Source organism: Phyllostomus hastatus, unplaced genomic scaffold (assembly GCF_019186645.2).
Source record: "Phyllostomus hastatus isolate PE091 unplaced genomic scaffold, TTU_PhHast_1.1 phas_contig_29, whole genome shotgun sequence".
In the NCBI taxonomy this organism is placed as follows: Eukaryota; Metazoa; Chordata; class Mammalia; order Chiroptera; family Phyllostomidae; genus Phyllostomus; species Phyllostomus hastatus.
This window is the reverse complement of record NW_025333835.1, coordinates 4,533,457-4,550,526: the sequence shown is the minus strand read 5'-3', so window position 1 is coordinate 4,550,526 and position 17,070 is coordinate 4,533,457. Positions and strand designations below refer to the sequence as shown.

The 17,070-nt window shown below is 37.0% G+C and overlaps 1 pseudogene; it reads right to left on the bottom strand.

The window, feature by feature from the left end:
* Positions 1–12,971: 12,971 nt before the first annotated feature.
* LOC123818970 lies at positions 12,972–13,130 on the bottom strand (annotated as a pseudogene).
* Between the last annotated feature and the right edge of the window lie 3,940 nt (positions 13,131–17,070).

Sequence of the window (17,070 nt, the reverse complement as noted above, 5' to 3'; positions counted from 1 at the left end):
CTTGGTAAAGCTTAGAAAGCTTCCAAGTCCTGGATGAAAATGGCCTTTCTGCTTCAGATGCCCACTTGCTGCCCAGTGTTGTTCTAGGTATGAGATGAATAGTCAACTCTTAGGAATGCCACAGGCTCGTCAGGTTTGCAACTCACAACTGCTGGAGTGTTAGACTTTTCTGCCTGGAGGAAAGGAGCATGCTTGGACTCTGCAGAACATTTGCAGGCACCACCCTGAACCAAGAAGCTTAGTAGCAATTTATACCTCCATTTATTCAACACCTATTAGTGCCAGACTGGAAATGGGAACAAAGGAATGAATGACAGAGTTCTCAACTTTAGGAACTTTGAGAATAGACTGTGGATTTCCATGTAAGGTAAAAACTGTTATAATAGGAATATGCCCTTAGAGCTTGGGAACAGAGAGGAGGGGCACAATGTCCATTCCAGAAAGTTCAGAGAGGGCTTCCAGGAGATGACAGTTAAGACAGCCTTAAAATTTGGGTAAGAGCTAAGCACGCAAAGGATTGGAGAGAGAAATGGAAAGTAGAACTTAAATGGGCAAGATGAGAAGTTGAAATAATAGACACATTTGGTAGTTGTAGCAAAGGAGGGAACCCCAATGAAACTCTACTCTAATGAAAGTAGAGTAGTGAAGGAGGGGTGGAGAATAGAGATATAAGACCAAGAGCAGATTACACCATGTTTTCCTAGGTCTTCCTTGGCACACCAAGGAGCACTTTTCCACTCTACTGGTATGGAGTAGAGTGGAACAGTTAAATGTAGAGTCAATAGAAATACTTTCCTGAAAAATGACTTTTCCTGGACTTCAGTTGTACAACTTGCTTTCAATTCTTGGTGGGATCAGATGTATGTTCCTCTGGAAACTGAGAGTGAAGTCTGAAAAAGGCAAGTCATAATATGGAGCTGTCACACCTGAGGCCTCTGAGAACCAGCCTCTCCATGCTCTGTTTCTTTTCATGGAGACACAGTGAGAAGTTTTCCTCAGGGGCTCAGCTCAGTAGAGGCCTGATTCTGCTTTTGAAAGCTGTGGTATAAATGTGTTATTCGGTTACATTCAGTTCTCCTTTCTTTTCCATCATCTAAACAGATTACATATCTTTATTTTCTTGTGAGTAGTTCTAGACTATAGATTGTAGGCTAAATGACATGTGACATGTATTGGTTAGGAGCATTTAATTCCCAGCGCAGAACCATCTGGAGGTCTCTTTTTTTGCTGTCAAAATCAGTAGCATTCCATATGGCATAGCTTCCAAAATCTTGGGTCCTGGAGTGAGTATGATGTGGAGCAGAGACTCCCACAATGTACACATAGCATGAGCAAGATATCAACCCTTGTTTTTCAAATTGTTTGTTGGTGCAGCATAACCAAGCTTATCTTTATAGAGACAGAAGGGCCCCCTCTTCTCTTGGACTTGATGAGCTGCCACCCTTTAAGGCTGCTTAACAATAATATGCACAAATTGTCTTCTTACCAGAAGTCAAATGAAAGCAGAGGGAGCTACATGCTTGGCTTTAGAAGCATAGTATTGGTAAGGATATTATACCACTTTTGTGTACAGAAGACAAACTGGAAGATTTTTTCTGTAGCAAAATCCCAGTGAGCACTAATCCATTTGTAGCTGCATGACCTTCACCTGAATCTTTCCCACCATTCTTACTTGGCTTACAAGTAGTGCTTTAGGGTTGTATTCCTAGCATGCACACATTTTTCTGAAATCTGAAATTCCCCTTAAATCTCCTGCTTTGGCCAACATATCAAAGATCATCAATAAAAACTTCCTATTCTTTGAACATTAGTTCTTTCTGGCATGATGGAACCTATTCTAGGCATATTCTTCCAAATTTGTGTGGTGGATCAAAACACTAGAGCAATAACCATTTTGTTTCTAGATGACTTAACAACTACTCTGGATCAATTGTACAATGGGAACAATGATTATAGAAATTGGTCATTAAGATGACTAAGAAACATGTTCCTCGCTGAACAACACTGGATTTTGTGTCAGCAAGTTGATGTGGCCAAAGTCTAGTCAGTGCTTCCTATTCAACCCTCCTGCATTGCTCCCAATCATTTTTCATAATGCTCTGCAGTATAATTTTCTAAAACATGGTTACAGCCATGTCACTCACTTGTCTTAAAGCCTTACATCACTTCTCAATGCCAACAGATTAAGTGCAAAATATCTACTGACATCAATCTCTTTCTGCAAGTTTTTGTTCTATAATCTCTGTCCCCTGGGCTCTACACACTGCCCCAGTCACACTAAAATATCACCTTTTGCCTCATTGACCATACACACACTTTCACACCTTTGTGATTGCTCTAGGCAGCCTTTCCCCATTCTCTGTCTCATATCTGTTTCTCATTCTTGAGGAGCTCAAACATCCTTCTGCATGGGGCTTTGTTCTTGTGGCTATCAGTCAGCCACTCCCTCCTCTGGGTCCTTGTGGCACTTGGTTTGTTGTTAAAGTTATTATTTATTTATTTTCTCTCTTTTTATTGTTGTTCAAGTAAAGTTGTCTCCATTTTAGCCCCATAACTCCCCTTGATCCCAGCCATCCCCACCTCCCATCCTTGATCATATGCCCTTTGGTTTTGTCCATGCATCCTTTTTACATCTTCCTTGATGACCCTTCCCCGCTTTCCCTCCATTATTCCCTCCCACCTCCCCTCTGGTTACTGTCAGTTTGTTCTTTATTTTAGTGTCTCTGGTTATATTTTGCCACTTGTTTGTTTTGTTGATTAGGTTCCACTTATAAGTAAGATCATATAGTATTTCTCTTTCACTGCTTGGCTTGTTTCACTTAGTATAATGCTCTCCAGCTCTATCCATGCAATGGCAAAGGGTAGGAGCTTCTTTCTTTCTGCTGCATAGTATTTCATTGTGTAAATGTACCATAATTTTTTGATCCACTCAGTTACTGATGGGCACTCAGGTTGCCTCCAATACTTGGCTATTGTAAATTGTGCTGCTGTGAACATTGAGGTGCATAGGTTCTTTTGAATTGGTGTGTCAGGATTCTTAGGGTATAATCCCAGCAGTGGACTGCCAGGTCAAAAGGCGATTTCATTTTTAGTTTTCTCAGGAAATTCCATGCTGTTTTCCATGGTGGCTGCACTAGTCTGCATTCCCACCAATGTACTAGTGTTCCCTTTTCTCCACAACATCGTCAGCACTTGTTGTTTGTTGATTTGTTTATGATGGCCATTCTGACCAGAGTGAAGTGGTATCTCATTATGGTTTTAATTTGCATCTCTCTGATGGATAGTGATGCTGAACACCTTTTTGTATGTCTCTGGGCCCTCTGTATGTTCTCCTTGGAGAAGTGTCTGTTCAGATCCTTCGCCCATTTTTTAATTGGGTTGTTCATTTTCCTGGACTGGATTTGTGTGAGTTCTTTATATGTTTTGGAAATCAAACCCTTGTCCGAGGTGTCATTGGCAAATATATTTTCCTATATGGTTGGTTCCATTTTCATTTTTTTTAGCCATGTAGAAGAAGTTTTTTATTCTGATGAAGTCCCATTTGTTTATTCTTTGGTGCTTAAAGTTTGAATGGTAACTACTTATTTACCTGTTTGTCCCTCTCATTAGTGCGGGGATAGTGTCTTATTTATCTGTGCGAATTGTGCCTAGCATATTGACCAACATCTGGAAGCTATCCAAGGAATAGTGAAGGAGAGAAGGAAGGAAGGAGGAAGGCAGGCATGAAGGAAAGGAGGCAGGTAGAGAGAAAAGAAGGAGGGAGCTGTGAGAATGAAGGATGCTGTCAACATGCTATCCTAAATCCTAGTATTCTTTGTCTCCTTCTTAAGTCTTATCTCTGGCCAAGAGTACAAATTAAAACTGAAGGTAAAGGAAGGATCTGAAGGGTAGCACCTGATGGGTGTCTAGATGGCCCAGGCAACTCTTCAATTGCCAGTCTAAAGGGAACAAGCAACAACCTTCTCCTCTCTGTGGAACAGATGCTGCTCACTCAGCAAATCTGTGCCAGGCATGGCCCAAGTGCCAAGGATATTGAAAAAAATGAATTAAACATGGCCTTTAGTGCTCTCCACTTTAGTCATCTCAATCTTCTTCTCTGGATTCAGCTCCCTTTTCTTTTCTCACAAAACTGTCCTGTTTTCATTAGTTCTTTGTTATTTCTGGAATCTGGATGTCACTGTTCAAGGTGCCCCTTCTCTACCTTATCTTTACCTCTTACATTTTAGAGAATGTTCTTATCTTCATACCATACTGAACCTGAATGCAGAAGTCAGATGATTAGCCTTTTATTTTATTCTTTTGGTTTTACTTTCCCAAATATGCTTTTCAAAGTATTATCTCATTTCTCCTTCTCTAGGATTTCAACTACATGTATATTAGACTTTTTTACTGTTTTCTCACATACATCCAAATTCTCCTTTGTACTTGCCATCATTTTTGGTCTCTGTACTTCAGTTTGGAAGCATTTTTAGGTCACAGCCCCTGCAGTGTCTTATCTGCTGCTAATCCTTCATTATGAGGAAATTTCAGTTATTGCATTTTTCATTTCTAATATTTCTGATTCTTTTTCATTAATTCTAGTTTTCTACCAAACTCCTTCTTGTCATCTAATTTTTGAACTCATTGATATGTTTTTGATGTGTAATAATTTCAATGTCTCCACCACTGTTTGGTTGTTATTGTGGTATAAAAAATCACCCAAAACTTGGTTGCATAAAGCAAACATTTGACTGGAGTCATTTAGAGACATAGTCACTCAGGGCTGGCAGTTGATTTTGGTCTTGGCTATAACACCTTCAGGTGTATTCTTAACATGGCCTAGGCTTCCTGATAGTATGGCTGCCACAGGGTGGTTGACTTTCCTACATGGTATCATTTTAGAGGCTAAGTAGAGATGATGGGATTGTGGGGTGCGGGGTGGGAAAGTAAGAGTGTGGAGAAAACAGTCAGAAGATTATGACAGAAAGGTCAAATTCAGCATCTGAAATATTAATGTTTAAATATGGTAAGAACACATGGACACACACCCTATCCCCTTAAGCTACAAAACAGTGAAAGATTGTCTATTATAACAATACATATATATCATTACCTAATAATAATGAGCACTTATGGAGAGATTACTGGGTGTCACCAAACCTAATATTCCATTTCTGAAAAATAATTACTATATTATCCTCACCTTATGTATGGGAAACTGAGGCAAGAGAGGTTCAGGAGATTGGCCAAAGGCATGCTGTAAGTGGCATTTAAACCCAGGCAGCTGCACTTCAGAGGCCACTTTTCAACACTATATTATGAATAATACACTAGACCAGGTATAGTCTATGTTTTATTTTCTATCATTTCCTGTCTAAATACCTGGCAAAGGAAGTTAATGAGAACTAAATGCAGTAATTATGCTCAGAGAGAAGTTGAGTTTCTACACCATTTATTAGGTACCCTAATGAAGGACCTCAGTGATGTTGCCATGAGGAGACTTGGATTTGGGATTTGGACTCAGTCACAAGTTCTGGTTCAGGTCTAGGCTCTGCCATTTGCTAGGTCTATGATTCTGGGCTAGTATTCTAACCTCTCTCATTGCTGTAAATGGATGATGACTTGTCTTTATGACTGTGGAGCTGGAGGGATAGAGAATGAGTAAACAGACATGCCCCACACTGCTGGAACAGGCAGGAAGAGGGGGAAGCACCCATCCAGAGGAAGACAACATTTGGACACCCCCTTGACCACTGTTGATACTAAATTAGCAAATAATGTGGAGTGTGGGATGAGAGAGTGCATGATGCAGCAGGAGCCTCCCACATACAGCAAAGGACAAAATGAAAATGGGGAAAATTAACCTCTTCCTCCTCACTTTCTGTACCTGCTAGTAATGGAAGCCAAGGGCAGAAAGTGGGTTTCTCCTCACTCCCAAACCCCTAGACTCATTATCATCAGGAGTGTGGCTACAGCAGTCTCAAGTAGGGATGGGGAGTGGAGGGGGTGATAGTGGCAGGTGGGATCACAGGTGATCTGACATTCCAAGCCTTCACCTCATGTTCCATTGTCCAATCATACTTCAGCTGTAAAATGAGTTTATTAAAAGATACAATTATTAATAAGTTGGCACTGACAGAGCTTTAAACTCAAGCATGGGATCCCTCTGGGTGCAGGTCTTACCCAAGCATGGTCTGTGACAGAGTTGGGTCCGCAGCAGTGAGGCAAGGCTGGCTTGATGGGGGAGGTGGGGTTGTTTTAGCGCATGGTGCCTTCTAAAGGCAATATCAAACCAGTTTCACCTCTCAAAGACCCAGTGTCAGAAGGAATGTTTATTAGGTTTCCTACCTCACACTCACTTGCTCAGCCTGTTCTGCCTACCCTTCATAGGGAGACTAGGTGGCTATTGTTGACCATCATCCATTGGGAGGAGAGGTTTGACACTGATGTTCTAGGGCTGAAGTAGTTATGATAAGTGAAAGTGAACACTAATAAATCCTGGTGTCTCATGCTGGCTTTAGGGAGCCATTTGTATCTATCTATATTTTTAACCAAGGCTTACAGTAGCCAAGTTACATTGCTTACATGTCACTGTTAGAAACACATTTTATCAGACATGGGCCCTCTAAAAAACATCACCTTCCAGTCTAAACTCATCTGCTGCTGCATCTGCTGTGTATCTGCTGCTGCACAATTTCTGCTAACTTCACCTGCAGGGAGTGCCTTGTTTAAAATGGCTCTTCAAAAATAAGGATAAATGCTATAGAAGTGGGTTACATTTTTCCTGATGTAAGAATCAGCTTACATCTCACTATAGGTACAGTCAATGATATTTAATAGAAAATATAGATATATTGAATCTTGCATCAAATTCCATGGCCATCTGCAGTAATGTTCTCCACACAGTTTAAACACTGTCTGAGAGTACATATGTTATGCATTGTATATTTTATTTAAAATTATGATGTTGACTATGGAACATATTAATTAAGCTCTTAATTAATTAATGGAATTTGAGGGTTCATTTCAATTTTTCCAGCTTTATTGACATATTATATGTAACACATGTAAGTTTAAGGGGTACAATGTAATTATTTGATGCATGTATATGTGAGGACATGATTACTAAAATTTTGTAATTAATAGAATTATTTGGAAGATTCTTTAAAAAAGTATACAGTCAAAACACATCAGGTTCCTTAATGGTCCACATCCTTTGAGAGAGAAACAATCTTAGAGAAATTATAACAGGAGGTAAACATATATGTAAAAAATGTTTACCAAAGATACATTATTTGCAATTGCAAAACACAGACAATAACTTTGTTATCCAACAGAAGAATAATTACACCAAAGATGTATTAGAAAAACAGAATTGCATCAAGGTTAGGAATGGGCTTTGGAGTCAGCCAAAAGCCCATTCTAAGTTTGAAACCCAGCTCCTGACTTATTTGTAACCTGGAACAAATTAGTTTTCTCATCTAATCTATTAATTAGTTGTTGCAAAATAAAAAACTGCTTCAAAACTCAGTGGCTTACAAAAACAACCATTAATTATCATAGCTGCCACATGTGCAGACTGTCTGGGGTTGGTGTGACAGAAGCTATGCCTGGCTGGGCACCTCTGATTCTCACTGCATGACTGTGTGTCTGTTGGCTGGCCGTACTTCACATGCCTCTCATCCTCTGCTTTTGTCCTGGTGGGATAGATGAACATATTATTTACAAGGTGATGGAAGAGTCACAAGAGGGAAATGAGAAGATGCATAAGACAACCTCACATGGTAATTTCCACCTCATTCTATTGGATAAAGCAAGTCACATTGACCAAATCTCAAGTCAAGGGCTCAAGTCAGGGAGTGCCATAAATCACACAGTAAATGTTATGACTTCATCACAGGGATTCTCAACCTTGGCATGAGTGACCATTTGAGCCATATTATTCTTTCTTGTGAGGGGCTGTACTATGACTTATTGGATGTTTAGAGCATTCCTGGCCTCTCTGTACTAGATGTCAGTAGCACCTTCATAATTATGACAACCAAAAATGTCTCCAGACATTATTAAATGTTGCCTAGTGGGAAAATGGTCCTTAGTTGAGACCTTATTCTGTAGGTAGAGAGGAAGAATTAGGTACAATAATGAAGTCTTCTATTGTAAGGGTTATAATATTATTGACCTTATAATTTTTCAAAGGAGTCAATTCAATTTCTATTTAAATGTGTTTAATAAATGTTAGCTTCTATTATGTTATAGCCATATAACATTAAAAATTTGATTTTTGAAGAATTTCTAATATTGTGGGAAAATGTGTAAATATGTTCTTAATTAAAGAAAAAAATTATAAAATGATACATACATCAAGAAAATAATAAAAATATAAAGTAAATATAAATACTTAGAAGAAAGGTAGACATATAGTAAAGTATTAAAAAGGCTATTTTCTATTGTATAATTAAGATTCTCATTTTCTTCACATTTTTCTTTGTTTACTTTTGATTTATCACAATAATATTGTATTTGTTTTATAAATTGGAAAATGAGTTTTACACACAAACATACACAGTTTAAAATTTGTTTAAGGTGTTTCAACTTGACTCTTCTCTCTTCCCCAAATATTTCCATAAAATAGAGAGCCTTTTGGAAATCATCCTATTTACCTTGGTCCTTTAGAGAAAATACTGTTCATACAGTCAGTAAATACTTGTGGTTGATGATTTCATTTCTTGCAGTGAAAATCACTTCTAAAGGCAAGAATATATCACATATAGTTTATATTTTAAAAATATAAAAATATTAACTATTGGAGATTATGTAGGGTGGCAGATTTATACACTGTAGCTGGGATTACAAATGGCTGCAATCTTTCTAGAAGGGAATTATCCAATGGTTTGAAGTGTTCATACATAACATTTCAATTTCTGAGTATATCTCTTAATTACATCATTAGTGATTTACAGGGTCAGGCACAAATAATGCCCCTTATTTGTGAGCTGGTAATGTATATAAAATCTTTTATTACAAAATCATAAGCATGTAATTCTGTAACATAACAATCTTTTATTACAAAATCATAAGCATGTAATTCTGTAACATAACGATATCACACTCAAGCACAGCATATGACATTTTAGGAGAAATGTTCAAACTGCTGTCCATCTCTTGTGAGACATGCATATACCCTACCAACCATATGCAATGGCATTACTTCTGCCAGACCCTGAATATAAAAACTGCTAAATAGAGATATTCAATAAAGGATTATGTACTACAGCTTAAATTAGAAAACAATGTCCAGTGACAGAAGAATATGATAAAATATTCTATTGCCTAAAGATTTTGTTTGCAAAATCATTAAGGATATTGGGAAATACTCATCATTCATGGGTGTGCAAGAACTCTAATGGACCCTAATACCATGGAATTATCATCTTGCACATAGTGATAGACCCCCCAGGCCCACTAAGTTTTCACAAGTGACATGGTCTTCCATCAGCCTCAAAATTCTATGAACAGTAATGATGTGAGCAACTTGAGAGTCATAACCATAAAAAGGAAGGAACTTCTTGGCCCTCACTTCCTCTCCATTTACAGATGTGAAATGCAGAGATGGTGCTGTGAGCAAGCCCAGACCACCTATCTAGGGCCAATTCCAGCAGGAGAAGGAGCTCTTCATCTGGTGGTGACCTCAGAAACAGACACTTTATGGCCCTAACCCCTTATTTTGTGCTAGAAAACTCAATCTATTTCACAATTCTACATTTTGGGGTCCTTTGTAACAGTAGCTTAATCTGATAATTAAAAACATAAATTGGAACTAGAAGTAGTATCCTGTAGGGGTAACAAACATGTAAACTATCACTTTAATAGCAAGGTGATCTTTTAACAATTGTGTTAAAATGGATTGTATTTAAAAATCAGTCCTTGGAAATGGACTGGAGAAATCCAAAATGAAGGTGGAATAGGTGGAAGCTACATTAACCTCCTCCCAGAACCAAACTGGAATTACAACTAAATTATAGGAAAATCACTTTGAATAACCAACTGAACACTTACTGGAAAAAATCCTTATAAGCAAGGATTTACAGAAGAAACCACACCACCATCACAAGACTGGTAGGAAGTGTGAAGGTGTGAGAGGGCTGGCTGGGCTCCAACAGGTGGCAGGTGAAGTTCTGGAGTGATATTTCAGGAGTCAAGGGGAAGTGGTTCCCCATGAGAATTGTGGGGTCTCAACCTCAGGCTGGGCTTCTTAGCCTAGAACACTAGAACCAGAAAAGGAGCCCAAGTAACACCCAGCTATGAAAAGCAGTGGGGCTTCTGTCTGCCAGGGAGAGATAGCTAGAGATGCATAGAGTCTCTTAAAGGGCCAATGCACAAAATTTTGTTTGCAACCACTTACCCTGAGCTTCGGCAGAGGGCACGTAGAGCAGATTAGAGCCATGTGAGGAGAGTTTGGGCTTGGTGCTCTGTGGAGAGAGCTGACGGATCAGCCACCAGGAGTCCTGTGTTCAGCCTTTCCCTTATAATGCAGAAGCGATCTTTCTTAGGTAGAGCACTCCCCTCCATGAGGCATCAGCCTGGTGGGAAGCATAAGGTCCACCCATAGGAATCCTTCTTGCTTCACCCTGTGAAGCTTAAGTAAGGCTGCTGAGGAGTACAGTTGGAGGCTATTTCAGTGATTAAGATGAACAGAAATCATGCAGGTGAAAGCAGATTTCTGGGAGCTCTGAGACTGTAGCTCAGACCTAGACCTAGCTCCTCTGGACCTGGTGCTGGCAAAAGCCATGCTTGGTGTGCCATTTGCTATTTTATACACTCATCCAGGTCAGCAGAGGGAACAAAAAGCTGTGAATTTCTAATAGCTCAACACAGGTTTCCCAGGGCCAGTCACATCTGATACAGGTCTGCACCAGAGTCTTTACAGATCTATGTAACATGTAGAAAGCAACACAAAGTGGCAGCCAAAATGGAAAGACAAACAGGCCCTAAATGAAAGACCAAGAGATTTGCCCAGAAGAAGAACTAAATGAAATGGAAGCAAGCAATTTATCAGATATAGAATTCAGAGTAAAGATTATAAGGATACTTGATGCATGAAAAAGGCATAAAAACAAGAAAAAAGATACTAGTCAGAAATAAAGAATGCAATATCTGAAATAAATAATACCCTGGAAGAAATAAAGAGTAGGTTAGATGACACAAGGACTGAATCAGTAACTTGGAAGGCAGGTGGAAAAAAACCCACCCAAGCAGAGCAGAAAAAAAAAAGATTAAAAAAATGAGTAGATTTTAGAAAACCTTTGGGACAGCATGAAGTGTAACAACATCCATATTATGTAGGTACCAGAAGGAGAAGAGAGTGAGCAAGAGATTAAGAATCTATTTGAAGGAATAATGACCCAAACCTTCCCTAACCTGATGAAAGAAAAAGACCCAAAGAGGCCCACAACCAAGACACATAATAATTAAAATGGCAAAGATTAAAGACAAGGAGAGACTCTTAAAAGTCACAAGTGGAAAGCAGTGAGCTACCTACAAGGGAACTCCCATTAGACTGTCATCTGATTGCCCAAGAGTAGTATTTCAGGCTAGAAGGGATTAGCATGAAATATTCAAGATGGTGAAAAGTAAGGACCTACAACCAAGGCTACTTTACCCAGCAAGGCTATCATTTAAAACTGAAGGAGAAATAACTTCCCAGGCAAGAAAAAACTGAAGGAGTTTGTTAACACCAAACCAGTATTGCAACAAATGTTAAAAAGCTTACTTTAACCTGGAGGAGGTCATGGCTGATCTGAGAGATACAAATAAACTCTTTTCTTAAATATTGTTACATATATTGGGTTCAAGGTCATGACTAGCTACACATTTATACATGACTAGTATTAAGCCATAATGTTTAAGCTGTCAGTTTGGTTATAATACGTGTTTTGTTAGGCTATGTGATATTCAATAATACATTGTATCTGAGGGATACTGTGAACTTTGAAGTCAGTGACAATGTAGTGTTTTGGGGTTTGTTTGTTTTTTTTGCAAACTTCAAAGTCAGCATTGTGGGGTTTTTTTTTTTCATTTACTGTTGAAAATGGCTGGAAAAATATATCAATTTGATAATCTAAGATATGTTGAAGAACTTCAGCCAGTGCTACTCAGTACAATGATGAGGAAGATAGAGGCAAAATGAAAGTGATTTAAAAGATGAAGATTATGTGGAAGTTCATTCAGAAGATTTGGATATAGAGTGAGATATATTAAACATGAATGAAGAGTGCTTTTTTTTTTGAAAGGAAAAAGAATCAAAATGGAGGAAAAATCCAATAAAAATATAAATTAGAGTTGGTTTGGTGATGTATTCTTTCAGCCTTCTTTTGTCTGGGAAAAGCCTTATTTCACCTTCCATTTTGACACAGCAGTTCCACTGCTGGGATTATGCCATAATGGTCCTGAAACATCAATTCAGAAGAATCTATGCACACTAATGTTCATTGCAGCACAATTTACAATAGCCAAGCTCTTGAAACAACCTAAGTCCCCATCAGTAAATGAGTGGATAAAAAAACTGTGGTACATTTACACAATGGAATATTACACAACAGAAAGAAAGAAGGAGCTCCTACCCTTCATGACAGTAAGGATAGAACTGGAGAACATTATGCTAAGTGAAACATGCCAAGCAGTGAAAGAGAAATACCATATGATCTCACCTATAAGTGGAACCTAATCAACAAAACAAACAAGCAAGCAAAATACAATCAGACACATTGATATAAAGAACAATCTGACAGTAATCAAAGAGGAGGAGGGAGAGGAGTAATAGGGGATAATGGGGGGGGCATCAAGGCATACGTATGAAGGACACATGGACAAAGCCAAAGGGGTTGGGTACAAGTGTGGAAGGCAGGAATAGGTGGAGCAGGGAGTCATTGTGGGGTGAAAATGGAGACAAATGTACTTGAACAACAATAAAAAATTAAAGAATATAAATTAGAAAAATCTACAGAATATTTTGTGCCAACTTCTGTTAGTTTGGCCAAACAAAAAATGCCAAGACAGAACTTGAAACTTGGCACAGCGTTATCACAAATGATATTTTAAACTGATAAGAACAGATACTACACTTGATCTTAGCCAAAAGGCTCAGAAGCGATATCACAAATGACATTTTAGCTCTAATCTTATTTTATACAACTAAATACATCAATTCTATCTTGAACTGGTTTTCATGAGAAAGAGATCTTAAACAAATAGACAAAACTGAATCAAAAGCATTTTTAAGCCTGTTATATATAGTTGGTTTACATTGCAACAATCAGCTAAATTTGCAGGTTTTATGGGCTACGGATGGTAGTGGGATTGAACTTTTTAGACTTATGATATCTTTATGGAGATTTAGATTTATTCATAATTGTATCAGGTTTGATGACAAAATTACAAGGTTAGAATGCCTGAAAGTGGACAAATTAGCTGCTGTGAGAGACATTTTCTCAGCATTTGTAGAAAATTGATAATTATGTTACTCTATGGGACAGAGTATAACAATAGATGAAATGCTATGTGGATTTAGAGACAAAGGTGGGTTTAGACAATATATTCCATACATGCCCAGTAAACATAGTATAAAATTTTTTGCTATGGTTGATTCAAAAGTATTTTACACAGAAAATCTTGAAATATATACCAGTGAGCAGCCTGAAGGTCCTTACTTGATGAGTAATAAACCAGCAGACGTAATCAAGAGAGCGGCAGAACCCATGTACTCATCAGGATGTAATATCACAGCAGGTAACTAGTTCAAGGATATAAATCTTATCTCCAACTTGAAAAAGAAGTGACTTTCATATGTAGGTACTGTTCATAAGAATAAACCCCAACTACTCCCTGAAGTTTTGTCTTCTATAAACAGGCCTAAAAAAAAATGCAACTTATTTACCTTTGGTGCAGACTGCACACATATCTCACATACCCAAAAAGGGAAAAGTGTAATATTAGTTTCAAATATGAATTTCAGTGATGCCATAAATTTGGATTTGCAAAATCCTGACATAAGAGAATATTATAATCACAGGAAGTCAGGAGTTGACACTGTGGACTAAGTGATACATATGATGTAGCCAGGGACACAAGAAGATAGCCTATAGTTGTCTACATAGTTTTGAATTTTTGCAGGAATAAATGCTGAGATTATTCATATGCTGAACAGCAATGTGAAAATAAGGTGCAGAATATTTAATACAAATCTTGTAATGCACTTAGTATCAAAACAAATAAAAAGGCATTCCAAAATCTCTATAGGTGTGCATAAGTCTTTACACCTGAACCTTCATCAATTTCAATGACAAACTGAAGGAAATTCTAATGACCATCTAGATACAGCTCCCCCGACAAGCAGAAAAAGACAGAGAGTTGTTAGATGTCATGCATCCAAAATGAGTCACTTACCAAAATATGTTTGAAGTGTTGTGAAAAGTATGTATGCCTTCAGCATAGCAATAGTTTTTTGTGATAATTGTTTTGCAAAGCCAACTATTGAAGATTCTGATTAATGTTAAAGACTTTTATTGATTTTATTTTTCAGCAGTATCCATGTTCCATTATTTGAAAAGAAAATTTTTATTCTTTATGTTTTTACATTTATTTGTTTAATGATGTCTCAATTGTAACTGAAAATAAATAAAAATCATGTATATTATTATATAAATATAATAAATGCGAATTTTCAGTGCTTTTAAATTTTTTTGCACTTCAGCACATACTAGTAATGAATGTATCTCTCAGATCCACATGACCTATGCTGTAACTTTTTTGACCACAATCTCAGCAAGGTTAAGAGAGGAAGAAGAAAAAAAAATGGGGGAAAACAGTTAAAAATAAAATGGCAGTAAATATGTATCTATCAATAATCACTTTAAATGTAAATGGCATAAATGCTCCAATAAAAAAACATAGGGTAACTGAATGGATAATAAAACAAGACCCATATATATGGTGTCTACAAGAGATGCACCTCAGAACTAAAGGTGCACACAGTCTAAAAGTAAATGGATAGAAAAAGATATTTCATGCAAATGGAAAGACAAAAACTGGGGTACCAATACTTATATTCAACAAAATAGACTTCAAAACCAAAGCTATAGTAAGATACAAAGAAGGACACTACATGATGGTAAAGGAATCAATCCAAAATATTTATGCACCCACTATAAGAACACCTAAATATGTAAAGGAAATCTTAATGTTCATAAAGGGAGAGGATGACAGAAATACAGTCATACTAGGGAATTTTAACACCCCATTGACTTCAATGAATGGATCTGCCAGATGAAGAATCAACAGGGAGACAGCGGCTATAAATTCAAATGGATCAAATAAATTTAATTGATATCTTCAGAGGATTTCACCCCAAAGCAGCAGAATATACATTTCAAGTGCACATGTAAAGATTTTTAGGATAGACTGCATGTTAGGACACAACATATCTCTTAATAAATTTAAGAAGATTGAAATAATATCAAGCATCTTCTCTGACCATAATGCTATGAAACTAGATATCAATCACAAGAAGAAAACTGAAAAATACACAAAGACATGGAAACTAAATAACGTTATCAAACAATAAATGGGTGCACAATGAGATCAATGAAGAAATTAGAAGTTACCTTAACACAAATGAAAATGAAGACACAACAACCCCAAATATATGTGATACAATGAAAGCAGTCCTAAGAGAGAAATTCATAACATTACAGGCCTATCTCAAGAAACAAGAAAAAACTGAAGTAAACCATCTAACTTTACACTTAAAGGAACTTTAAAAAGAATCACATACGAAGCCCAAAATGAGTAGGAGGTAGAAAATAATATAAATCGTAGCAGAAATAAACAAAATAGAGGCTAAAATACAATAGAAAAGATAAATGAATCCAAGAGCTGATTCTTTGAAAGGATAAAAAAAGATTGACAAACATTTAACCAGACTCATCAGACACAAAAAAGAGAGAAGACCCAAATAAATGCAATGAGAAATGAAAGGAGAAAAATAACTGATACCAAAGAAATACAATGAATTGTAAGAAAATATTATGAACAACTATATGCCAACAAATTGGACAACCTGGATGAAATGGATAAATTCTTAGAAACATACAATCTTTCAAAACTCAATCAGGAAGAATCAAAGAATCTAAATAGATTACACCTAGTGAAATGGAAGTGGAATCAAAAACTCCCAATAAACAAAAGCTCTGTACTGGAAGGCTTCACAGGTAAGTTTTATCAAACAATTACCACCTCTTCACTTCTCCTTCTCAAATTATTCCAAAAAATCCAAGAGCAAGAAAGACTCCTAAATTCATTTTATGAGGCCAGCATTATCCTAATTCCAAAACTAGACAGACAATACAAAAAAAGCAAATTATAGACCAATGTCCCTGATGAACATAGATGCTAAAATACTCAAGAAAATATTAGCAAAATGAATACAGCACATCAAAAAGATCATATATCATGATCAAATGGGATTTATTCTGGGGATAAAAATTTGGTACAACAATCGCAAATCAATAGATTTGACACACCAAATAAACAAAATGAATGACAAAAACCACATGAGCATATCAATAGATGCAGAAAAAGCATTTGATAAAATCCAGCACCCATTTATAATAAAAACTCTCAACAAAGGTGTAATAGAGGGAACAAACCTCAACATAATTCAGGCTATATTTGACAAACCCACTGCCAGAATATATTCAATGGGCAAAAACTACAGCATTCCTTTTAAGGTTGGGAACAAGACATGGATGCCCACCTTCTCCTCTCTTATTCAACATAGTGCTGGAAGTCCTAGCCACAGCAATCTGACAAGAAGAAGAAATAAAATGCATCCAAATTGGAAATGAAGAAGGAAAACTGTCTTTTTTGCAGATGACATGATACTGTACATAAAGAACTCTAAAGATCCCACCAAGAACTAATAGAACTGACAAATTAATTCAGTAATGTAGCAAGGTATCAAATAAATATCCAGAAATCAGTTGCATTTTATTGTTATTTTCAAAAATATATTTTATTGGTTATGCTATTACAGTT